The sequence below is a fragment of the Mesoplodon bidens genome (genome assembly GCF_964165515.1).
Source record: "Mesoplodon bidens genome assembly, contig: HAP1_SCAFFOLD_96, whole genome shotgun sequence".
Lineage (NCBI taxonomy): Eukaryota > Metazoa > Chordata > Mammalia > Artiodactyla > Ziphiidae > Mesoplodon > Mesoplodon bidens.
This window is the reverse complement of record NW_027671845.1, coordinates 1,554,809-1,580,978: the sequence shown is the minus strand read 5'-3', so window position 1 is coordinate 1,580,978 and position 26,170 is coordinate 1,554,809. Positions and strand designations below refer to the sequence as shown.

Below are 26,170 nucleotides of genomic sequence, written 5' to 3'. Positions count from 1 at the left end.
ATACACAGAATGAGAGAAACAGAAGACACTCACTCACACTCTCAAGGGAGAGAACAGAATTAGTCAAGGCAAGCATGCACGCTTAATTCTTTTCAAGCTTTCTATATAAGTCACTTGATCACCCTGGGGCAGAGTCAGTAAAGAAGCAGTGCTGATAGGACCCTACGAGCTCTCTTGACAGGACGGAAACATCAGGAGCAGGAAAGGAACATTCCCTCACTCCCCACCACCGACACCACCAGCAGTAAAAATATGATCATCCACATTGACAATGTAAAAGAAATCAGAAACTACGCTAACTCTGATTCACTCTTAGTATACCAACAGCTAATCGGGAGCCTTGTGAAAAAACATCTTGATTAGTTGCTAATAAATCTCCTTAGGGGCCTGGGGGAAGACGGCGGAAGAGTAAGATGCGGAGATCACCTTCCTCCCCACAGATACACCAGAAATTCATCTACACGTGGAACAATTCCTACAGAACACGTACTGAACGCTGGCAGAAGACCTGACCACCCAAAAGGCAAGAAACTCCCCATGCACTCTGGGTAGGGCAAAAGAAAAAAGAATAAACAGAGACAAAAGGATAGGGATGGGACCTGCACCAGTGGGAGGGAGCTGTGAGGCAGGAAAGGTTTCCACACACTAGGAGCCCCTTCGAGGGCAGAGACTGCGGGTGGCGGAGGGGGAAAGCTTGGGAGTAGCGGAGGAGAGCACAGCAACAGGGGTGCGGAGGGCAAAGCGGAGAGATTCCCGCACAGAGGATGGGTGCCGACCGGCACTCACCAGCCCGGGAGGCTTGTCTGCTCGGCCACCGGCGCGGGCGGGGCTGTGAGCTGAGGCTCGGGTTTCAGGTTTCTGTCGGGAGCACAGGGAGAGGACTGGGGTTGGCGGCCTGAACACAGCCTGAAGGGATTAGTGCACCACGGCTGGCCGGGAGGGAGTCCGGGAAAAAGTCTGGACCTGCCGAAGAGGCAAGAGACTTTTTCTTCCCTCTTTGTTTCCTGGTGCGCGAGGAGAGGGGATTAAGAGTGCTGCTTAAAGGAGCTGCAGAGACGGGCACGAGCCGCGGCTAAAAGCGCGGACCCCAGAGGCGGGCGTGGGATGCTGGGGCTGCTGCTGCCGCCGCCAAGAGGCCTGTGTGCAAGCGCAGGTCACTGTCCATGCCCCCTTTCCGGGGAGCCTGTGCAGCCCGCCACTGCCGGGGTCCCGGGATCCAGGGACGGCTTCCCCGGGAGAGTGCATGGCACACCTCGGGCTGGTGCAACATCACGCCGGCCTCTGCCGCCGCAGGCTCGCCCCGCACTCCATACCCCTCCCTCCCCCAGGCCTGAGTGAGTCAGAGTCCCCGAAGCAGCTGTTCCTTTAACCCCATGCTGTCTGAGCGAAGAACAGACGCCCTCCGGCGACCTACGTGCAGAGGCGGGGCCAAATCCAAAGCTGAGCCCCGGGAGCTGTGCGAACAAAGAAGAGAAAGGAAAATCCCTCCCAGCAGCCTCAGAAGCAGCGGATTAAAGCTCCACAATCAACTTGTACCCTGCACCTGTGGAATACATGAATAGACAAGGAATCATCCCAACTTGAGGAGGTGGACTTTGAGAGCAAGATTTATGATTTTCTCCTCTTTTCCTCTTTTTGAACAACACAATAAGTGAAATTAAAAATATTCTAGATTGGATCAATAGCAGAATAACTGAGGCAGAAGAACGGATAAGTGACCTGGAAGATAAAATAGTGGAAATAACTACTGCAGAGCAGAATAAAGAAAAAAGAATGAAAAGATCTGAGGACAGTCTCAGAGACCCCTGGGACAACATTAAATGCACCAACATTCGAATTATAGGGGTTCCAGAAGAAGAAGAGAAAAAGGAAGGGACTGAGAAAATATTTGAAGAGATTATAGTTGAAAACTTCCCTAATATGGGAAAGGAAATAGTTAATCAAGTCCAGGAAGCACAGAGCGTCCCATACAGGAAAAATCCAAGGAGAAACACGTCAAGACATATATTAATCAAACTGTCAAAAATTAAATACAAAGAAAACCTATTAAAAGCAGCAAGGGAAAAACAACAAATAACACACAAGGGAATCCCCATAACGTTAACAGCTGATCTTTCAGCAGAAACTCTGCAAGCAAGAGGGGACTGGCAGGACATATTTAAAATGATGAAGGAGAAAAACCAACAATGAAGATTACTCTACCCAGCAAGGAGCTCATTCAGATTTGATGGAGAAATTAAAAGGTTTACAGACAAGCAAAAGCTGAAAGGGTTCAGCACCACCAAACCAACTTTAAAACAAATGCTAAAGGAATTTCTCTAGGCAAGAAACACAAGAGAAGGAAAAGAACTACAATAACGAACCCAAAACAATTAAGAAAATGGGAATAGGAACACACGTATCGATAATTACCTTAAACGTAAATGGACTAAATGCTCCCACCAAAAGACACAGATTGGCTGAATGGATACAAAAACAAGACCCATATATATGATGTCTACAAGAGACCCACTTCAGACCTAGAGACACATACAGACTGAAAGTAAGGGGATGGAAAAAGATATTCCATGCAAATGGAAACCAAAAGAAAGCTGGAGTAGCAGTTCTCATATCAGTCAAAATAGACTTTAAAATAAAGACTATTAGAAGACACAAAGAAGGACACTACCTAATGATCAAGGGATTGATCCAAGAAGAAGATATAACAATTGTAAATATTTAGGCACCCAACATAGGAGCACCTCAATACATAAGGCAAATACTAACAGCCATAAAAGGGGAAATCGACAGTAACACACTCATAGTAGGGGACTTTAACACCCCACTTTCACCAATGGACAGATCATCCAAAATGAAAATAAATAAGGAAACACAAGCTTTAAATGATGCATTAAACAAGATGGACTTAACTGATATTTATAGGACATTCCATCCAAAAACAACAGAAGACACATTTTTCTCAAGTGCTCATGGAACATTCTCCAGGATAGATCATATCTTGGGTCACAAATGAAGCCTTGGTAAATTTAAGAAAATTGAAATTGTATCAAGTATCTTTTCTGACCACAACGCTATGAGACTAGATATCAATTACAGGAAAAGATCTGTAAAAAATACAAACACATGGAGGCTAAACAATACACTACTTAATAACAAAGTGATCACTGAAGAAATCAAAGAGGAAATCAAAAAATACCTAGAAACAAATGACAATGGAGACACCACAACCCAAAACCTAGGAGAGGCAGCAAAAGCAGTTCTAAGAGGGAAGTTTATAGCAATACAATCCTACCTTAAGAAACAGGAAACATGTCGAATAAACAACCTAAACTTGCACCTAAAGCAATTAGAGAAAGAAGAAGAACAACAACAAAAAACCCCCAAAGTTAGCAGAAGGAAAGAAATCATAAAAATCAGATCAGAAATAAATGAAAAAGAAATGAAGGAAACGATAGCAAAGATCAATAAAACTAAAAGCTGGTTCATTGAGAAGATAAACAAAATTGATATACCATTAGCCAGACTCATCAAGAAAAAAAGGGAGAAGACTCAAATCAATAGAATTAGAAATGAAAAAGAAAAAGTAACCACTGACACTGCAGAAATACAAAAGATAAGGAGAGATTACTGCAAGCAACTCTATGCCAATAAAAAGGACAACCTGTAAGAAATGGACACATTCTTAGAAATGCACAACCTGCCAAGACTGAATCAGGAAGAAATAGAAAATATGAACAGACCAATCACAAGCACTAGAATTGAAACTGTGATTAAAAATCTTCCAACAAACAAAAACCCAGGACCAGATGGCTTCACAGGTGAATTCTATCAAACATTTAGAGAAGAGCTAACACCTATCCTTCTCAAACTCTTCCAAAATATAGCAGAAGGAGGAACACTCCCAAACTCATTCTACAAGGCCACCATCACCCTGATACCAAAACCAGACAAGGATGTCACAAAGTAAGAAAACTACAGGCCACTAACACTGATGAACATAGATGCAAAAATCCTCAACAAAATACTAGCAAACAGAATCCAACAGCACATTAAAAGGATCATACACCATGATCAAGTGGGATTTACTCCAGGAATGCAAGCATTCTTCAATATACGCAAATCAATCAACGTGATACACCATATTAACAAATTGAAGGAGAAAAACCATATGATCATCTCAATAGATGCAGAGAAAGCTTTCGACAAAATTCAACACCCATTTATGATAAAAACCCTGCAGAAAGTGGGCATAGAGGGAACTTTCCTCAACATAATAAAGGCCATATATGACAAACCCACAGCCAGCATCGTCCTCAATGGTGAAAAACTGAAACCATTTCCACTAAGATCAGGAACAAGACAAGGTTGCCCACTCTCACCACTCTTATTCAACGTAGTTTTGGAAGTTTTAGCCACAGCAATCAGAGAAGAAAAGGAAATAAAAGGAATCCAAATCGGAAAAGAAGAAGTAAAGCTGTCACTGTTTGCAGATGACATGATACTATACATAGAGAATCCTGAAGATGCTACCAGAAAACTACTAGAGCTAATCAATGAATTTGGTAAAGTAGCAGGTTACAAAATTAATGCACAGAAATCTCTGGCATTCCTATACACTAATGATGAAAAATCTGAAAGTGAAATCAAGAAAACACTCCCATTTATCACTGCAACAAAAAGAATAAAATTTCTAGGAATAAACCTACCTAAGGAGACAAAAGACCTGTATGCAGAAAATTATAAGACACTGATGAAAGAAATTAAAGATGATACAAATAGATGGAGAGATGTACCATGTTCTTGGATTGGAAGAATCAACATTGTGAAAATGACTCTACTACCCAAAGCAATCTACAGATTCAATGCAATCCCTATCAAACTACCACTGGCATTTTTCACAGAACTAGCGCAACAAATATCACAATTTGTATGGAAACACAAAAGACCCCGAATAGCCAAAGCAATCTTGAGAACGTAAAACGGAGCTGGAGGAATCAGGCTCCCTGACTTTAGACTATACTACAAAGCTACAGTAATCAAGACAGTATGGTACTGGCACAAAAACAGAAATATAGATCAATGGAACAGGATAGAAAGCCCAGAGATAAACCTATGCACATATGGTCACCTTATCTTTGATAAAGGAGGCAGGAATGTACAGTGGAGAAAGGACAGCCTCTTCAATAAGTGGTGCTGGGAAAACTGGACAGGGACATGTAAAAGTATGAGATTCGATCACTCCCTAACACCATACACAATAATAAGCTCAAAATGGATTAAAGATCTAAATGTAAGGCCAGAAACTATCAAACTCTTAGAGGAAAACATAGGCAGAACACTCCATGACATAAATCACAGCAAGATCCTTTTTGACCCACCTCCTAGAGAAATGGAAATCAAAACAAAAATAAACAAATGGGACCTAATGAAACTTCAAAGCTTTTGCACAGCAAAGGAAACCATAAACAAGACCAAAAGACAACCCACAGAATGGGAGAAAATATTTGCAAATGGAGCAACGGACAAAGGATTAATCTCCAAAATGTATAAGCAGCTCATGCAGCTCAATAACAAAAAAACAAACAACCCAATCCAAAAATGGGCAGAAGACCTAAATAGACATTTCTCCAAAGAAGATATATAGACTGCCAACAAACACATGAAAGAATGCTCCACATCTTTAATCATTAGAGAAATGCAAATCAAAACTACAATGAGATATCATCTGACACCAGTCAGAATGGCCATCATCAAAAAATCTAGAAACAATAAATGCTGGAGAGGGTGTGGAGAAAAGGGAACACTCTTGCACTGCTGGTGGGAATGTGAATTGGTACAGCCACTATGGAGAACAGTAGGGAGGTTCCTTAAAAAACTACAAATAGAACTACCATATGACCCAGCAATCCCACTACTGGGTATATACCCTGAGAAAACCATAATTCAAAAAGAGTGATGTACCAAAATGTTCATTGCAGCTCTATTTACAATAGCCCGGAGATGGAAACAACCTAAGTGTCCATCATCAGATGAATGGATAAAGAAGATGTGGCACATATATACAAAGGAATATTACTCATCCATAAAAAGAAATGAAATTGAGTTATTTGTAGTGAGGTGGATGGACCTAGAGTCTGTCATACAGAGTGAAGTAAGTCAGAAAGAGAAAGACAAATACCGTATGCTAACACATACATATGGAATTTAAGAAAAAAAATGTGATGAAGAACCTAGGGGTAAGACAGGAGTAAAGACACAGACCTACTCGAGAATGGAGTTGAGGATATGGGGAAGGCGAGGGGAAGCTGTGACAAAGCGAGAAAGTGGCATGGACATACATACACTACCAAATGGTAAAATAGGTAGCTAGTGGGAAGCAGCCACGTGGCACAGAGAGATCAGCTCGGTGCTCTGTGACCACCTAGAGGGGTGGGATAGGGAGGGTGGGAGGGAGGGAGACGCAAGAGGGAAGAGATATGGGAACATATGTATATGTATGACTGATTCGCTTTGTTATAAATCAGAAACTAACACACTATTGTAAAGCAATTATATTCCAATAAAGATGTAAAAATAAAAAATATAAATGGTTTAAAACAGCACGTAGGGCCTCCCTGGTGGCGCAGTGGTTGAGAGTCCGCCTGCCGATGCAGGGGACGCGGGTTCGTGCCCCGGTCTGGGAGGATCCCACATGCCGCGGAGCGGCTGGGCCCGTGAGCCATGGCCGCTGGGCCTGCGCGTCCGGAGCCTGTGCTCCGCAACGGGAGAGGCCACAGCAGTGAGAGGCCCACATACCGCAAAAAGAAAAAAAAAAAAAAAAAAAAAAAAAAAAAAAAAACAGCACGTAAATATCTATGTATTGCTAGAAAAGAGATAATTTAATGATGAGCTTTCTTTATTAGTCATAGTTTATACTGTTAGAAGAATGAGACTGTCAACTGAATTCTGCTCCCCCAAAATTCATATATTCAAGCTCTAAGAAAGTGATGGTATTTGGAGATGGGGCCTTTGGCAGGTAATTAGATTAAATGATGTCATGAGGATTAGGCTCTATTAGTGCCCCTATAAGAAGAAACCAGAGAATTTTTTCTGTCTCTCTCCAACATGTGAGGACACAGTGAAAAGACAGTTGTCTGCAAGCCAGCAAGAGAGCCCTCACCAGGCACTGAATTGGCCAGCACCGTGATCTTAGACTTCCAAGCCTCTAGAACTGTGAGTTGTTAAAGTCACTAAGCCTATAGTATTATGTTATGGCAGCTTGAGCTATAAGAGTACTAAATGGAAGAGACATGGAGGAACCCTAAACGCATATTGCTAAATGAAAGATGCCAAACTGAAATGGATACATGCTGTATGATTTCAGCTATAGGACATCCTGGAAAACGGAGGGCACTTAAGCTATTCTGTATGACACTGTAATGGTCAATGCTTGTCATACATTCATCAAAACCCATAGGATATACAACAGAGTAAACTGTAATGTAAACTATGGATATTAGTTAATAATAATGTATGAACATTGGCTCATCAATTGTAAAAAAATGCCCCACACTAATGCAAGACGTTAATAATAGGGGAAAGTGTGGTTTGGGGAATGGATGTGAGGGGAGGGGGTGTATGGGAACTCAATACTCTGCTCAAAAATTCTCTTTAAACTTAAAACTACTGTAAATATAGTCTACCAATTTATTTAAACAAAATAAATCTAAGTTGCCTCATCATATTGTGAGGTTATTAACCATCTTATAGTTTTTCTATATTCTATTTCTATTTCTAAAGACCTACTTCTTTAATGTTCATTTCTATTTTCTTTTATCCTTGTAAAAAATATATCAAATGTTTTGTATTATTTCACCTCCCAGCCTATTATCTTTTTAGTTATATGTCTTTCACAAACATTCATTAGAAACTACATTAGATATCCTTGACTTATTACACTCTATGCCCATTATTATTTTCACCACCTCCCTCGTAATGCTTGAACCTTGGCTATGACCCATTGTCACCTCTGGACAAACAGTTTCTGCTCTATTTTCTGTCTTCTGTCCTTCTGGGCCACTTCTATCTACCATCATTACCCAAAGAACTGACTTTACAGATTCTATATGCCAGTGTGTAAGACTTGCAGTGCTTTAAGAAGTATCCCAACTTCATGATGGTGATTTGGGGTCATTACTAAAGCACTCGGGATCATACATATTCTTTTAAGGTAGTTTTACAGGACAACGCACATTGGTATTTTTCTCCTATTAACAGAGTAGGAAGTTGTGGGTTGATGTGCAGTTATTTCGATTAAGAAAGCAAGATATGAACACTGCTTCTTTGCTGGGGTACTTGGCACTGCTCTTTCTCGTGCTGGGACATATTTTGCGCCTTTACAGCCTTGCATCTAGGCGTACTGATCAGACTAATGTTTGGCTTTATTGGATACGTTGACCAGTCTGATTGATATTCTGGTACATACAGGGTACTTGGTCATGGTTGCTCACCTCTGAACCTCAGCTTCATCACCTGCAAAGTTCAACTAATAGCATATCCGCTTTGTGGGGTTTTTAGGGATTTGGCAAGCGTCATAGTGCCTGGTACATGCTAGAGACTCAGGTGATGCAGTAATTACTCAAATGTGCATTTTCAGTGGATCCTTCCCACCTGGACAGGGTGACTTAACAGCCTTGGGAGAGTAAGAGCAGGACAAACAGCAAGGGCAGCATGGGCCAAGGGAAGGAGGTGAAAACTGACATGCAGGGAGCCCTCTTGCTGGTATCACCAGAGGGCCCATAGTGAGCCAGGATGTGGGGAGAGACTGGCCGCTCAGTAAGACCAGGCCAAGAAAGGCCGTGTGAGGGGGCTTAGCTTTTACCTTGTGGTAGAGGCCATCCAAAGGAGAAAGTGGAAGATGGGTAGGTATAGACTTCTCCCTTAGGAATTGTCCTCAGGGTCTGTTTATCTCCTGGCAGGGTGCGTTCAACGAGTTGGCCGCTCCAGCACATTCTAGAGAGGACTGGCCAGGTCTGACCTTCTGGAGATACAGCCCTGACCTCCTGGCCACCTCACTGAGGAGAGGGCTCATGGGGGAATCAGCTTCACTCTGCATCTGTCCACCAGTCCTGCACCCTGGACTCCAGGACCACTCACTTGCAAGAGGCACATCCAGCTGCCAGAGGAAGTGACATTTCCTGACTCATCTGGCTAAGAATGAGCAGAGGATCGCTGACCATTCCAGGGGAGTAGATGCCACAGAAGATCAGGATGCGGACAAGCCACAGAAGATCAGAAGGAACAAAGGTCAGTCCACGTGGGAGTTCACATGGGTGCCTCACAGTCCCCAACAGGCCCTCGAGTTTCCCTTCCAGCCCAACACACACTCCACCTGCCCACAGTCACCTGTGCCACCATCACAGAGCCCCACAGAGCTCCAAACATCCTCAAACACACAAACTCCCTACTTATAAGCAAATGCCTGACTGTGTGCCCAGAACCCTCCTGCTCCAATATACATGCACTACAAACCCCAATAAAACCACAGCCACAGTCTTGAATACAAAAACACACCCCCAACGGCCCCTGATAATCAAACACCTAAATCCTCATACCCCACAAAAATCCACCCAACCCCATATAACCCCTCAATGCAAACACACAAACCCTTCAACAATAGCCAAATATATTCAAACCAAACTCACAGACTTCTTAATAGAAGACACAACCCCCCAAATCCAAGTAGAACACATACAGTCCGCACACAGCTGTCAACATCCACGTATGTACAATGCCTCAGAAGCTGAGACAAACACAAAATACCATCAGAGAGACACAATGTTTCCAACCTTCTCCTAAATACTCCCCCCAAAACACATCATGACCTCACACCCCCAATACAAACACACACCCATTTCCCTCTTGAGACACTATAAACCGCCTGTCACACCCCCTGATTATACACACACAGCTGGCGGCCCCAGTTTACACTGACAACCCCAATCTCTGCAAATTCCTCCACATCAAAAATACACTCCCTGGACTCTTACCCTACAGGATGAGCATGTGTATAACCCCTGCACTCTGAATACACACGGATCCAACACACAGAGCATTAAAATGCACACCCCTACCTCTTCTCAAATGCCTGCACACATAGCCTCAAAACACCCAGAAGCAGCCCACCACCCAGCCACACCATGCTACACCAACCGTACACTCACAAAGGCACTCGTGCCCCTCATCTCTCCCCAGATCACACATACACAGTCTCTACACAGCTTTACTATTACCCCAAACCATCCTATGCCCGAAACATACATCCAAGAGTTCCCCACACAGCCCTAACCGATGATAGAGGCAGCTGTACCAGGGGCATCACGGTACCCTGAACGGGCAAATGCCGCTGAGGTAAGTGCCTCCTATGTTGCTGCATTTCTTGCTGCTGTTGCAAGTCATCCCTTGACCCCACCCAGGCTGACTGGGACACCCTAAACAGGAAGTGGCAGCGTATGAGTCAGGAAGAGGAAACTCCATTCCAGGTGTTCCCTGTCACCATCCATTGCACCAAAACATCAGATGACCAGCATGAACAAGAAACAGAGACATGTAACTATACCATGGTTGAAAGGCAAATTTTTCTAGAAAACATTTGTCCAAGGGAAGGGGGAGAAGGGTGCTCCCCCTAATTGTAGAGCCACGCTGTTACGATTCAAAGAAACGGCAGATACAGTCCAACAGGCGTGGGACTGCATCCATGTTGTATCTGGATACGAAAAAGAAAAGTTTTCGGAAGCCCCTAATTTCGCTTGCCAGTAAAGGCACATGGGCCCCGCTGCCCCATTGGCCAGGAACCCAGCAGAGGACCCTTAAGGGATATAGGGACTTCTGGGACCCTTACTGAGCTCCACCAAGGGGTGGTGCCATCACACAGCTCCATCCTTCATGAGATGACTACAGACCTCCCTGTATTGGCAGCTCTGGAGATCGGGGGTCCCTAATGATGTCAACTTGAGACCGCCCAAGCACAAGTTAGAAATTTTTGCTCAGGCGCTGCAGACTCTTCCGGAGACTGGAGTGATGGGTAGCCGTCACCTCTCCGAATCCTCTACCCTGACCTCTGCCAACGCCTCTGCCTTAGGGACCTGGCAGATCCCTGGAGCGTGGCCCTCCTCTGGGACATTTGCCCATATACTTCTCTAATTTTCCTTGGGACACACATAAACAAATCTTCTTATGGCTCTCATTGACCACGGGAGCTCAAATTACAGTGCCTCCTGGGAACCCCTCCAATTATAAGCAAGGGCCACACTTTAGATTACAAGGCATAGTAGTCAGGGGAGTAGAAAGCATTCAACTTCCATTGAATGTCGCTATTGAAACAATCTTTATTAAAAATCTTTTAGGGGTGGTAGCCCCTTTGGCCCTACCCTTTCCCGTTACAGCTATGGATGCCTTGATGTACTGCAACGCCATTTGGAACAAACCCAAATTCCTGGCCTTCCTGGTGGAAGCTGAAACTGGGAGCCCATAAGACTGCCACCTAAGACAGTAAATATCCCCCAATAACATGTATGACAGGGGGCTGTGGGATTGCAGCCCATAATTCAGAATTTATGAAAAGAAGAAGTCATTAAACACACCATTTCTCCTTTTCAATTTCCCCATTTGGCTGCTATTAAAGCCTGCTATTAATGAGTGGTGACTTATAATCAACTATTGAAATACAAATGCTGATCCCCACTATTAAGGCTCCCATTTCCAACACTGTCCAGTTCATTAAGGATATCCAAAGGGCTCCAGGGAATTACTTTGCTGTGACAATCTAGCTGTTATGTTCTATTCAGTACCAGTTATTAAGGAGTCCCAGCTGCAGTCTACTTTTACTTCAGAAAGCACCCAGTATGTTTTAACCTGTCTGCCTACTGGCTATCTTAACAGCCCAGCTATTGCCCACAGTCTTTGCTGGCAAGACCTGGGGTCCCCTTGCACCGTCTGGCACTATACGGATGTTCTAATCCACAGCCCCTCAGGAGACTGGTGCACAAGGCCCTAACATGGTTGGTGACCCATCTATAACATACAGGTGGGCTATTTATTGCCCCACATAAAATTCAAGGGCTGTCCACAACTATTAAATTTCTGGGCATTAACTGATCCTCTAAAAGCCAGGAAATTCCTTTTGCAGCTAAACCTCAGCTGTTAACTATTCAGCCCCCCAACACACTATAGCAAGCCCAACACATCTTACTTAGGTCTCCACACTTTGGAGGCAACGAATACCACACTTGTCCATCATTCTTAGACCCATTTATGCAGCCACGTACAAACCCTCCATAGTTTACTGGCCAAGAGCTAAACAATAAGCTTTATAGCAGGCACAAAGCTCAATTAGTCAAGCCCTCCCACTGGTTCCCCCTGGCTGCTCCTTCTGGGCTGAGAATGGACTATGTGTCCCGGACCCTTTGGACTAACACAGCTCCTCCTAGCTGCCTGTGGGCTTCTGCACCAGACGGCTGCTCTCTACACCACTACACCCCCTCAGAACCGATTTGGGAACTGGTTCCTTGGTTTTGGTCTTGGTTTTGTGTGCACTGATGCCAGAATTTGTTTGCGTCTTTTGCGTTTGGGTGTACAAAATGGGAAATACTCCATCAACCCTGAAGGAGAGCCCTTTGGGTGGGGCCTATAGTAGATAAATGGGTGTAACATAGCCCTGAGCCTATGACTAAGAAAGACATGTATACTATTGTAATAGGGTGTGGACCCAAAATATAGGATCACAAGGGCGGTAGCCCCTAAATGGCTCACTCAATTTTTATAGGATCTCGCAGTTAGAAGTGTTTTGCAAAACAGCAAGCTGCACCGGCAGTTGTTCCACCTGCCCACCCTCCCCCCATGCCGCCATCATATTCACCACCTCCTGTTTCCCCTACCCACGGGGATCAAATAGAAGTTTCTGTGTTAACCCCCAGAGGACAGGAGCCTGATTTAGTATCACCATCTAAGACTCCACAAGCCACCCAATTTGGACTGGGAGCCACATCCACAGCAGGGCAAGTTCCCTTGTGCGGACATCCTATAAGAGGCCAGGGGGACTCCCTTGGACTTGAGGCGTCCGATTCTAATTTCCCCACAGGAGCCCCGGGGAACTTTGACAGTGGGGAACGAGTTGATTGACTCTCCAATAGATACCACTCCCCAAACCCTCCCTGTTTATCTTAAGAGGCTTGTAAATATTAAACAAAGGGGAAACAAAGTCATCCTAGGAAAAACTTGCCTGTATCTTTGAGATGCAAATGTCCTTTCTGGTCTTCTCAGGAACTCTCATCTCTGCCATCTTTCTAAAATGCACCTTTTTGAAAGAGGGTAAAGTAATTTAGAAACTGACTTATCAAGGATAAATAAAAAACCTAAGTGTCTTTTCTGTAAAAATTCAGCCATCTAGACAAGTGAGTTGGATTTGTTCCATCTGCCAGAAACCTAATTTGAATCCAACCTCTTTTTCTAAACTGATGGGCTTCACATGGCTGTACCTGACTCAGTGCTGAAATTCTGAAATGACAACCATGACGTCTCTGTATGTTTGTGTCCTTGTATGTGTCTTTGTCTTTGGATAACATTGCTGAGGTTGATTTGTGGATGAGCTCTATTTAATTGGCTTAAAGAAAAGTAAGCACTTACACACCAAACTATTCTAAATACAAGAGAAACTGAGCTAAATGAGCTTCAGGTTCATGTGAACTGGGAAATAGTCAGTATTAATTAAGACCTGGTATTAACGTTCGTTTGTTGATCTAATTAATATAGACATGCTGTTAGAGTCATCAACATTAAGTATAATACTTTTATTGTGCCTACGTTTAATATAAGCTAAATAAAATCTTGTTATATCTGTTGCAAATTTGTCAGCAAGGAAATAACTTGATGTGAAGAAACTTTTAAGGAAAGAAAAGGCAAATGAGGTAAGAGCTTTAGGTGAACTTTTTAAAATACTTATCTTTTAGGAAGGTCTATCTAAAATTAATCTCTCCAGATATTTGACCACTTGAAAGTCAGAATTGTGCTAAAGTAAGTGACAGAAGGTTTATGGAAAGTGGACCCTGAAAAAAAGAGTTCTGTACGTGGTCAGGACTAAGTTTAAAATAAGTTTAATTGGGTAAATACATTTTAAAAATAAGCTGGTGCACAACTTGAATTTCGCTTTTCTCTCTGTTAAGAAGACAAGGTTTCTTAAGATTTCGGACTGCCTTTGATACCAGATTTTAAGTTTTTCTACCTTTTAAGAGATCTGTTCTGTACTTGCCTTTGAAATCTTTTATTGTTACTTTGGCTAAGTGAATAACTATTGTTTCACAGTGACATGGCATCCTATCTGTTTTAAACCCTTTTCTTATTTTTTTGACAAAACTTCCCAACTCAAATTATAATGAAGTTCCTTTGACCTCTAGCTAACTTTGGGGTGCTTCAAAGGGCCCCTGAAACACCCCAAGTGAGATATTAACTAATTAGGTTGAATGACATGGGAAGTGTTGTCAAATAAGCAATAAATCTTCTTAGGTTCTATTGTATGCCAAATGACACAGGTATTCTACAGATTATATGGAGTTCCTAAAATTTGGTATGTCCTGGTAAAATGTTACCAGTCAGAATTCTCTTTATTATCTGAAAGTGTTGCATGTCACCGCAGTAACCACATTACTTTCTCAATTGCACTGTAATCAGATTGAAACGTGCCTTCTTAAGTCTTTCACCATTGTACACAGTCATGGTTTCACTCTGATGCCTTTGCAAAAATGCTTCCTCTTCAAGAAGATTTATAGAAACGACCTTTGGATAAATACAAGTTTCTGATTTTCAAACCATAAAGGTGAACTGGGTAAGAACTTGAAGAATTCTAATGGGAAACCTGATGGCTTCATAAAGCTGTTAACAAAAACGATTAGTTGCACATGCCTGGGTAAAAGGGTTATAATTTTGGTTATAATTATGGTTATAATTTTTATGGTTTCTATCTGAAAAATGACTGTTTTCAATCTGTGTTTTCCAGGTGTAAGCAAAACGCTCCCCTTAAACTCATTATGATTTACAGTCATTTGTTAAATTATACCCTTGTAAGCAGAATTGAAACATTTATCTTTTTCTCTCTACCTGGGTGATCCTGCCAGTAGCATACGCTTGTCTCAAAGATTAAGCCATGCACGTCTAAGTACGCACTGCTGGTACACTGAAACAGCGGATGGCTCACTAAATCAGTTATGGTACCTCTGGTCGCTCGCTATTGCAATTGGATTACAAGTAGTTATACTGATCATTGTTCTTTGTTTCCAGATTGTTTGCTCTTTGTGTCTCCCTGCTGTACTGTGTCTTTGTTAACGTTACTAGCTGCATTACTTATATCCTGTCTACTTTATAAGATTGGTGTCTCTTACAGTACCCAGTATGGAACCAGGCCTCCAACAATACTTCAATGGCTAAACATCTTGAGGAAATAGACCACATTTATAACATGAAATAATTGTAATAGTGTGATTCTAGGTACAGGAGGAAGCAACAAGGGAAAATGTCTCCTGGATCATAATTAGATAGAGGATCCAGAAGATCTTTAATTATCAATAGGGCCTAATCCAAAAACTAGCACCTGGAGTGGCATATCAAGAATTCTCCCCTGGCCTGGGATGAGCCTCCCAGCGCCATGGGACAAAATTTGATCCTGAAATGTCTCCCAAATATTGGTCAAAATCCTGACCAAGAGGAGAGGATCTGAGAAATGGAATATTTCCTGACACATCAGTCATTAGCGACTGCAGCCCCCCAACGTGAGCCGGTGAGCCCTGACGAAACTCAGGATATGAGAATATAGGATACAGGCCCCGGAGAGCTGAGGCACATATCAAATGACTGATTTCAGTGAGCCCAGACTCTTGCATCTTCCCATCCATAGAAAAGTGCTGAATTCCTTAACTTGAGATGCTGCCTCCCAGGCTTGAAGCCCTCAAAATTCCCATCAAAGAGGTCGTAACTCTCAACTTTTAGGCTGAGAATATTTTTTTAAGGCTACAGGTGTAAAGAACACACTTTCTAGAGAGGAACAAAAAAACCAAAAACCCAACGTTTGGAACACCGGCACCAATGGTGGACACTCCCGGAAAGATCCATCTGATGAAGCAATTGGAAGGGCCGTCACCCCCTTTTATCCACAAGACTGTGGAATGGACATTGACAGTAGGGAATTGTAACAGGGAAGAGCCAAATCAGACTACACATGGGATCTGTTCCTTTTACTTTAACCGTTGCCTTCTGCTGCTTTTGTTCACTAAAAGGATACTGTCTGTACCTGTACATAATGGCCTGCCTCGGGGAACCCTGTCCCTCTGTCTGAATGTTAAACCAAAGTGCCTTTGTTCAGGGAAACATATGGACTCCTTCCACCTGTGGATGGCTACAATTAAGAAGAAATTAACACATCTCCTCCCCGAGGCTGGCCATTCCAGGGGCTATTCGCAAAACTTCTGGCCTTCTTACTTTACCTCCTCATCTCCTCCCCATCTCTGTATTATAAAAGAAACTGGCACCCAAACCCCGATAAGATGGTTATTTTGAGACTTTACTCTGCCATCTTCTCGGTCTGCTGGCTTTCTGAATAAAGTCATATTCCTTGCCTCAACACCTCATCTCCGATTTATGGCCTGTCGTGCGGCAAGCAGAGCAAGCTTGGACTTGGTAACATCTTTACTCAGGACACGGTGTCACAAAACGGGACACTGTTTTCTGTTTGTTTTGTTTTTGTTTTGGGCCGCGCCATGTGGCTCGTGGGATCTTAGTTCCTCGACCAGAGATCCAACCCGCGCTCCCTGCAGTGGAAGCTCGGAGTCCTAACCAATGGACTACCAGGGAATTCCCATGGGACACTGTTACCTGGCAGTCACGGCCCTCACCTTTGTGAGGCAGAGGTAGTAGTGTAGCAGGACTGAGAACGGTGTGACGTTTAAAGATTAGGTGGTGAAAGCAGGATTTCACAGGAAGTTAATCCAGTGATACTTGCGGAGAAATGTTGTCAATTCAGCGTTAAGAAGACTGAGGACAAGGTGTGGAGTTTGCAAATAAACTTCATTTCCTAGAGTCAAATCTGCCAAGGCTTCCACTAAATTTGCAGTTGTGGCTATAACCTTAAGACACCTGAGACAGGCAAAAGCAACTGAATCAAGTTGTATGCTATAACAGGCAATAGGCCTGTGTTTACTACCATGCTCACAGAGTTCTGCGCGGCCTGATTATGCCTTTCATGCACAAATAAAGTAAAAGGTTTTGAATAACCTAAAGTTAATCTATTAAGTAGAGATCTCTTTTCGAACTTAAAAGGGCTAATATACTTTGCCTCCAGTGGAGATCTCACCTTAAAGTATCCGGATCGGGCTTCCCTGGTGGCGCAGTGGTTGACAGTTCACCTGCCGATGCAGGGGACACGGGTTCGTGCCCCGGTCCGGGAAGATCCCACATGCCGCAGAGCGGCTGGGCCCGTGAGCCATGGCCGCTGAGCCTGCGTGTCCAGAGCCTGTGCTCCGCAACGGGAGAGGCCACAACAGTGAGAGGCCCGCGTACCGCAAAAAAAAAAAAAAAAAAAAAAAAAGTTTACGGATCAACCTGAACCTGATCATTTGGGTAACCCTAAGGCAGGCAGCTCTTGCAGTGCTTGTTTTAGCCTTATAAAAACCTGCTTGTGTTTATCTTCCCAGGCAAAGGATTCAGGAACTAAATCTTTAAGAAGTTCACAGAGTGGAAGAGGTAACAGAAAAATTTGGAACCTAGAGCTTGCAATAACCAGCTAAACCTAGAAATCCACAATGCTAGCACTTAGTTGTGAGTCTAGGAAGTTCCTGTATCAGCCTAATTCTCTCTGGAGATAGCTGAATTCCTTCTTCAGTGCTTAGATTACGTCCTAGGTAATGAACAGCGTCTACGGATAATTGTAATTTTTCCTTTGTTCTTTCTCAGCTAACTGTTGCAGCAAATAAATGGAATCTTTTATGAATGCCTTATGGAACCTTTACAGTAGCTGAGTACAGCACGAGGTTATCTCCATATGGTAAAAAGGCTGATTTCTCAGGGAACTAGAGGGTACTTAAATCTTGGTGAAGTACTTGGGAGGAAAAAAGAAGGAGTCCCAGTGAACCCTTGAGGCATAAAAGTGCAGGTATATTGTTGATTGTTCCAAGTAAAGGCATGTAGATATTGGCTGTTGGGTCTCCGGGATGCTGAAGAAAGGTGAACAAAGGTCTCCAACTGTAAACCATTTCAACTCAGTTCAAGCTTGTGACACAAGGGTGGCTAGGTTTGGAACAACAGGAAAACAGGGGAAAACTATTTTTATTAACAGCTCCCAAGTCCTGGACAAATCGCCATCCTGCCAGGTTTCCAACCAGGCAAGATTGGCATGCTGCAGGGACGAGTACACGAATGATTACCTCCTGGGCAATTAGGTCTTCTACAATAGCTATGGGACCTTGTATGACCGCAGGCTTTAATAGCTCTTGAGGAAACCTAGGGAGAGGTTTAGCTACATCTATCTGAATCTTTATAGGTTTGCATTTTTTTATTCTTCTCATGTTAACACTGTCAGAAGTAGCCCCCAAATTTGCAGGCATCTCCATCCAATTAGGGAACTTTTGTTGAACTTCCGCTTTTAGGTCCAGGACAGATTGTAAGGAACATAACTGATCAGGTTCACGTTGATCAGGAAATTTTAAGGTGAGATCTCCACTGGAGGCAAAATGTACTGGCCCTTTGAAGTTAGAAAAGAGATCTCTACTGAATAGATTAACTGGGGCTATACTGCATAGCAGAAAGGAATCTTGGTTGAGATAAAAATTCTCTCTGAACTGTATTAGGTACTCCCACTATGGAAACATCCTCTTTACTCAGAGGCACCTGTTGTTCTTTGAGGGTGGGATTTAGAGTAGAAAGCACAGCTCTGGTTAGGGCTAGGGGTAGGGTGTTAAAGGGTTAGGTAATTATGTTTACAGTTAGGGTTAGAGTTTAATGTAGATTTCAAAGTAAAATATGAGAGTGGGGTTTCAAGTAGAAAGCATAGGTCCAGTATCAACTAAAATTTGGCCGTTTTTCATTATATTTTCCTCTGGGCTGTTTAAGGTCATTGCTGCTAATAGTTTACCAGAGAACCTCTGGAGTTCTGCCAACTAGGGGAGAGGGTCATGGGGGGCCCTCCCTTTGAGACAGATATCAGAGCATTTGTGAAGAGTTTGCATAGGACTTTTGAGGACACCTCTTTTTCCAGTGTCCTCACTGATTACAAATGAAACATCAACTTTGGGTCATCAAATTGATCATGGACCCCTAGGAGGTTGTAATGGGGGAGGCCCAGGTGTCATTTTGTGTCCCTTGCCTTAGAGCTGTTGTAACTGTAAGGCTATGAGCTTGGTGGATTTCTGTTTGTGGTCTTGCTCCAAGGTCCTTTCAAAATGCTCAGCTATAGTCACGAGTTCAGTCAGGCCTATAGCCTCCCACCCTCTTTTCTGCCCTTTTATCAATCCACTCATCTCAGAAGATAATCCACTTACAAAGAGGGCAGTTAAAGCAGGCTGAGTGGCCTTTTAATTCCTTGGAACACCAACTGCTGTAAAAAGAGAGCCTCCAAACTGGCTGTAAAGTCTTCCACAGATTCACCCCTCTTTTGTTTGTATGAGTGAATAATAGAGCAATCATTAGGCCAATTAATAATAGACCAAGTGTGAGCAGGGAAGATTTTAGGAATAGCTTATAAAAGGTTAGTTGTTATTCTGCAAGCCTTTTTAGGTTGAGGATCTTGAATACCATCCTAGGGATTATGTCATTTTGCTTCCCACATCCATTCTGGGGCTTCCCCCAGTCCTACCAACATGTGTACAAGTGGATAAAGATCTAGCAGTTTGGGGACATACGCCCTGACAGTGACTCTAAGTTCTTTAAAAAATGTTGGGGGTTCCTCCAAGGTTTAGAGAATTCTTTGACTACAGCTCTCAGTTCAGTCTTTGACCAAGGGGTAAAGGACACCTGAGGGGGCTCACCTGCAACCTCAGGTAGTTTTACTTTAAATGGCAATTGTTAAATATTCTTTTTGGAATAGAGAAGTATTTCAGACAGGAAATGAGTGAAACAAGAGTCCTCGGGTGACAACGGAAAGGGGGGGACAGTAGGAGGTGCGTCTGCAGTCACATCCGTCCTGCGGTCTTTTGTCTCAGGTACCTTTTGTCTCTTTAATTTTTCATTAGCTTTTTGTTCTAAGTCTCTAAACGAAGCTATTTTGGAATCTTGAAACCGTCTGTAAACTTTTACATACCAAGTAAAGCAGGCATCTCATTCTCCCTGTGCAATCTGTGAACCCTTGCTCTCTAGTGGTTTCCTTAAATGTACAATCTTGTCTAACTGGAACATGCCCCACAATGACCACTGTAATTCTACATCAATATTAGTATAATTTTTCCATCTTTCTAAATATCTATAACCTCCAGGACCATAGTTCTTAAATATAAAATAAGCAGGTGTGCCAGAAGCTGGCATTCTCAACTCTTGGGCGATAAAGGATCTCATTTCCTTAGCTAGCCTTTGTCAACCCAAAAGAACACACAAAAAACCTGCGCCTTAATATATCAGCAGTAACAAAGAGATGTTACTATGTCCTGGACAAAAGAAGGCCTGGTATGCACCACCACCGATTCCCAGGGATCCTTGGACTGAGGAAAAAGATCCAAACGGCAAATCCCAAGGAAGGGGGACTGCAAACTGATTCCAAACAAAATGGAGAACTATAGCCACCACCAACAGCTCCAAGCATGGAAACTGGGGGCTGATTCCAAACAGATGGGCAAGTGCAGACTACACTGTCAGCAGTGCCCAGTGTGGAATCCAGGGAACAATATTAGGGGCTATGGTTGACCACTCAAAAATATACTGGCAATAACCAAGAGATGTTACTGTGTCCTGGGAATTTCCATCTGAAAGGCTAGGGGTTTGGCCTCAAGGAGAATCCTCTACCAGCCAAACTGACCTGCCCTGTAAAGGAAAGCCAATTAGATTGGGAGCACAAACACAAAGAGAATGGAGCTCAAACCAAGAGGAGCTTACCAACAACCTTCAGGAATGGCAAGAAAGACAGTGAACTCAAAGGAGTTGTGGGCACCACACCTGTTCCTCCTTGTCCCAAATGTTATCAGAAATTTGCTTCAGATCCCATCACTGCCACCAATATATTTACCTTTTTCTTTTTAAAAAGATAAGCATTTAATCATAAAATCATCTTGTTAGCAGTAGCAATCATAAGAGTGGATTTTAGAAAAGTGCACATACATATTTTTATACAGAACATTTCTGGAAGGATACATACTAAACTGTTAGTGGCCACCTCTGCATGCCCCCAATGTATTAAAAAACAAAATTTAACGGAGTAAATTGGAAGATTTACTTTGAATTTTGAATAAATTGGCCTTATTAAACGATTCATGAATCAGGCAGCATCTCATCTGATAGAAAGGGAGATACTCCAACGGGTTACACAACATGGAAGGCTTTCTTTTTTTTTGGCCATGCCACATGGCATGTGGAAATCTTAGTTCCCCGACCAGGGATCGAACCCATGCCCCGTGCATTGGAAGCGCGGAGTCTTGGCTGCTGGACCACCAGGGAAATCCCAGAAGACTTGTATAGTAAGGAGGGTGGGACAAGGAAAGAAAGTCATCATCAAGGGAAAAAATGAAAGTTCACTGGAGGAAAGTAAAACTTCAGATGACAACGGCGTCTCATTGGCTAAACTGTGGAATTTTCTATTAGCTATTTCTATTTTCTATTTCTTGTTGCTGGCCAGGAAGGAAGTCTTCCCTCCTCCAGCTGGGGTAGTAAAGTGGTTGCACTTCCTCTTTGGGGTCAGTAAATGACCTCTTCCTGTTGGGGTAATTGATGATGAGTGGCACGGCATGAGAGCTCCCTCTACGGGCCTTCCAGACTCCAATTCTAGTGCAGGTTTCCTTTTGTTAACATTCACAGCATGTTTTATTGGCAGGAGGAGTCACAATGAGGGAGAAAAGGCCACAAGACTCACCATAAAGAAGGCTCAGAAATGCTTGGGTGGGTCCAAGGCAGGCACAAGGTGGCTGTGGGGTCAGCTGGTGGCTACAACGATCACATGGTTCCCTCTGATGGGTTTGCAGCTCGATGTGGAAGAGTGAATAAAAGGGTCAGTTCATCCTATCAGAGAAACATGAAACTGAGATAAGCTTCCCACTGCTAGAAGCATCTTGAGCCTTCAGAAAAGAACAGAGAACATGTCTAAAGGGTTTGGGAACATCAGAGCCACATCTCCTCAGAGTGGGACTCCCCAGGCTCTCCAGGTCTCAGTCCCCAACTCTCCCTCAGTGACAAAGCCTCCCTACCTCTGTCCTTGTCAGCTCAGTGATCCCTAGAGGTCCTGCCTATCCGTGAGGACTTAGGTTTCCATGAGACAGGTTGGTTGAGACCTAGTGATACAGTTGACCAGCCTGATATGCAACAGTTCCCACCACCCTGGGGCAGTTGGGCTCAGGGACACATGGCTCTGGACCCCATGTGGAGGGTGTCCTTGCACGTCCGCTGTGCCACAGAAGAGCCAGGAACGCCTGTAGCTGTCCAACTGATTCTCAGGGGGTTTTCCTGGGAGAGCCCTTGGTCATCTGACCTCCTATCCAGGAAGCCCCATGACTTTCTGATTGCTGCCTGTCATGCCAACAACACACCTGTGAAGGTTCTGCTCTGCATGGCCATCTGTCCGCCAGGCGCCCCCTTCTAGGGACCCAGATGCTAGGACCACACAAATGCTGAAGGAGTGTCCACCTGCCTAAGGTACAGACACCCCTGTATCCATGCATGATTTCTACTGGGAATCAACAACATTTGTGGGGATTCTCTGGCCCTAAAGAACAGACCAACCTGATAGGAGCAATGCAATGATTCACAATTACCAGGGTCAATGCACATATACAAGGGCCCATAGCCCCAGATGCCCCACTCACAATTCACATGAGGGTCCCATACGTACCCACCGATGCCCAAATATTCTTGCTTCATACATACACAATCCAAACACGCACATCAGTGGTACGCTGCTAAGTGCTTGATAAAAAGCTCTCCGAGGAAGGCGGGAAAGACTTCCCTTATGGTATCTACATGGTATAAATATTCCCAGCAGGACCAATTTCAAGCTACCCACCTGACATCACTAAACACACAGCTGGGAAGAGATATGCACCATTGACTCTCCCAAGACAGTATGAACCAGTTCCAGCACATCCCATAACTTTTCCTGTGAATATGTGCACAGAATCCACTTACACCCCAAGGAGAACTCTCAACTCCCACCACAGATATATAACCAAAAGGACACCACATACACATTTGTGTTTGTACATAGATATATATATATATATCTCCTGAACACACACCCTCACCCTGAATAAATACACAAACAGACCACCTCTTACTACCTAAATTTTTACAGATGAAACGTTACTCACCCTGAATATTCACATTCCACTCTCACAACTATATATACACACACAACATGGGCCTGAAAACAAACATGTGCAACCAATATGCCATCCAGATGTACACACTGAGTACCTAAGCACACAGGGTCACCAAGTACACAACTGCCTCATGTGCAACCCAAAAAAAGACCCATATGCAATCCCACGGCCCTAAAATACATAGACTGCAGGACTCCTGCACACACACAGAACCCACACAGCCTACTGGTTTCCAAACACACAAACTAAACTCTCACGTCCCACAGAATACATACCCCAGGAGCCCCAGGAACTCAAACACACACAGACACAAATAATCTATACTTATCAAAGACAGCTGACCCTTGAACAGCTTGGGGGTTAGGGCGCCAACCCTCCATGCAGTGGCTCTGCATCCACGGATCCTGTAGTAGTCCTGTAGTAGTTACTGAAAAAGAAATCCACTATAAGTGGACCCGTGTGCCTCAAACCCATGTTGTTCAAGGGTCAACTGTCCATATAAGTCCACCTCACTAATACTGAGAACACACATACAAGCAACACCACTAAATTCTTCAGGCATTACATTTTGAAATAGACACATAGAGGACTCGAAGCCTCCTGCTACACTCACAAATCACAAATACACACATCCACAAACTACTCATGAGTATACACCCCAAATGCTCAGACACACTCAAAACAGAAAAACACCGACAACCTCTGCAGTCTTACTAATATACATACACAATTCTCACACACCTATGGACACACACATGCAAATATTCCTAACCCCTGAACATATGGATCCCCTCCCAAACACTATACATTATGCTACCTCTCCAGAATACAAGCTCCCCACCACTACTCCAACATACAAACTGTATATGTGTGTGTGTGTGTGTATATACATTTCTACCCTCACCCTGAATATATAGACAGACCACCTCTTACTCCTACCAAACACATGTATAAACACCCTAGCGTTCTCCGAAGAAATACACTTTGAATACTCCTAACAACTCCATACCTTATGAACAAACTCTGATAATGCATGCACCTGATGATGGACACGCACACGGATTAGAATACACAAGTAAGATACATGGAAATATCTCCAGCAAACCATTTATGAAACAACTTCCATATATCAAATTATCCCTAGCTATCAGGAGCCAGCTCACACATATGCAAGTACTAACAAATACCCGTATCACATATTTCTAATACATACAAATGCAATTGTCCATCTTCCCTGTAGAAACATAGAACCCCACCTCTCTATCAGATACACATATACTCACTTCCCAAAATACATAAGCCTAAGAGGCTCCTACTGAAAATTACAAATGCACAGCCTCAGCAAATATTCCTCCAAGTGGCCATGCCCCTTGAATACACACACAAACTCATTTAACACACAACTCTCCACAAGTCCCAAATAGAACCACGATTACCCAGTACACTACAAATAGACAATAATGTCACCCTATACGCCCTTTGTTCCAAATACACATACAGTACCACTCTACTGGCGTATACATAACCCCATATTCCCAACCTCTCACACAGAATGAACTCTGCCATCTTGCAGAATACAGGATCATACAAACACAACATACCTACACATTCAACATCCACCAGCCCCATAAAATAGTCACAGACTTGCCCTCTACACATCCAAATATACATACACAGCTCCTGAAAATGCACACCCACAAACACCCCATAACCATACAACATGCCCTGAATACACAAATGATCAGCCTACATTCCCCAAATATACAAAATTAACAGACTGGACACCCAAAGTAATATACACCACTACTTTTCCTGACATGGCCCTTACGCATATGCAGATAATCCTTCCAAATCCACCATTACACACACACAAATCCCCAAATTCAGGGGTGAAAAAAACACATGTAAACATATTCCCCAAACACCAAATTACAAACACCTAACCACCAACTCCTTGAGTATGCCTGCGTCACATCTCAACACCCTCCAAATACAACGCTCACTCTTACACACTCTCACAAAAACACAGGCATGACCTCCCTTCAAACATAAATATCCACGGACAAAACCAACCCACACATTTGACTACCTATCAGATTCCCACCAACCAATTAAGTATGTACAGACCCCATCTATGCTTGCAAATCAATCATGATTTGACACCAGACTACAAATACATGTTTATTACCACATTCAGCAAAGTTGCTCGCATCACTGACAAAAGAATGCAGTTTGAACCTAAGTGTTGACTGATGTTTTTATGATAAGAAGGAAGACACTAGTGAAACGATGAGTGTGTTCCTTCCATCTTCACTCATTTTCCAATCACCTGAGCTACACCTTCGGAACCAGATGAGGGTTTTCAACTCGCAAGAACTTCCCTCTAGCTTTTGTACTCTTCACAACGCGCAGACTAGAACGGCACCTGTTTAATAGCTCGCACACACTATTTAGCCCCCACTGTAGGCCCCGCAATCACTGAACCCTTCATGCAGCCGGCTCCCCAGTGGTGCCGATAATCCTGGGGTAAACATCTCAAGGGAATCGAGCTCTATGGGGGCGTGAATCCACATTGTGGGGAGTCTCCTTACATGGACAAGGGCACAAATAACCCACAGGGTGAACAACAGTGCAGAGCGGTG

At 43.4% G+C, this 26,170-nt stretch overlaps 1 long non-coding RNA gene across 1 annotated transcript in view; it reads right to left on the bottom strand.

Moving 5' to 3' along the window:
• The window catches only part of LOC308610935, a 178,391-nt gene that overhangs the window by 85,920 nt on the left and 66,301 nt on the right, over window positions 1–26,170 (bottom strand). Inside the window, exon 2 of the long non-coding RNA XR_014014712.1 lies at window positions 22,070–22,215. This is a non-coding gene — a long non-coding RNA (uncharacterized lncRNA). The remainder of the gene's footprint in view (window positions 1–22,069; window positions 22,216–26,170) is intronic.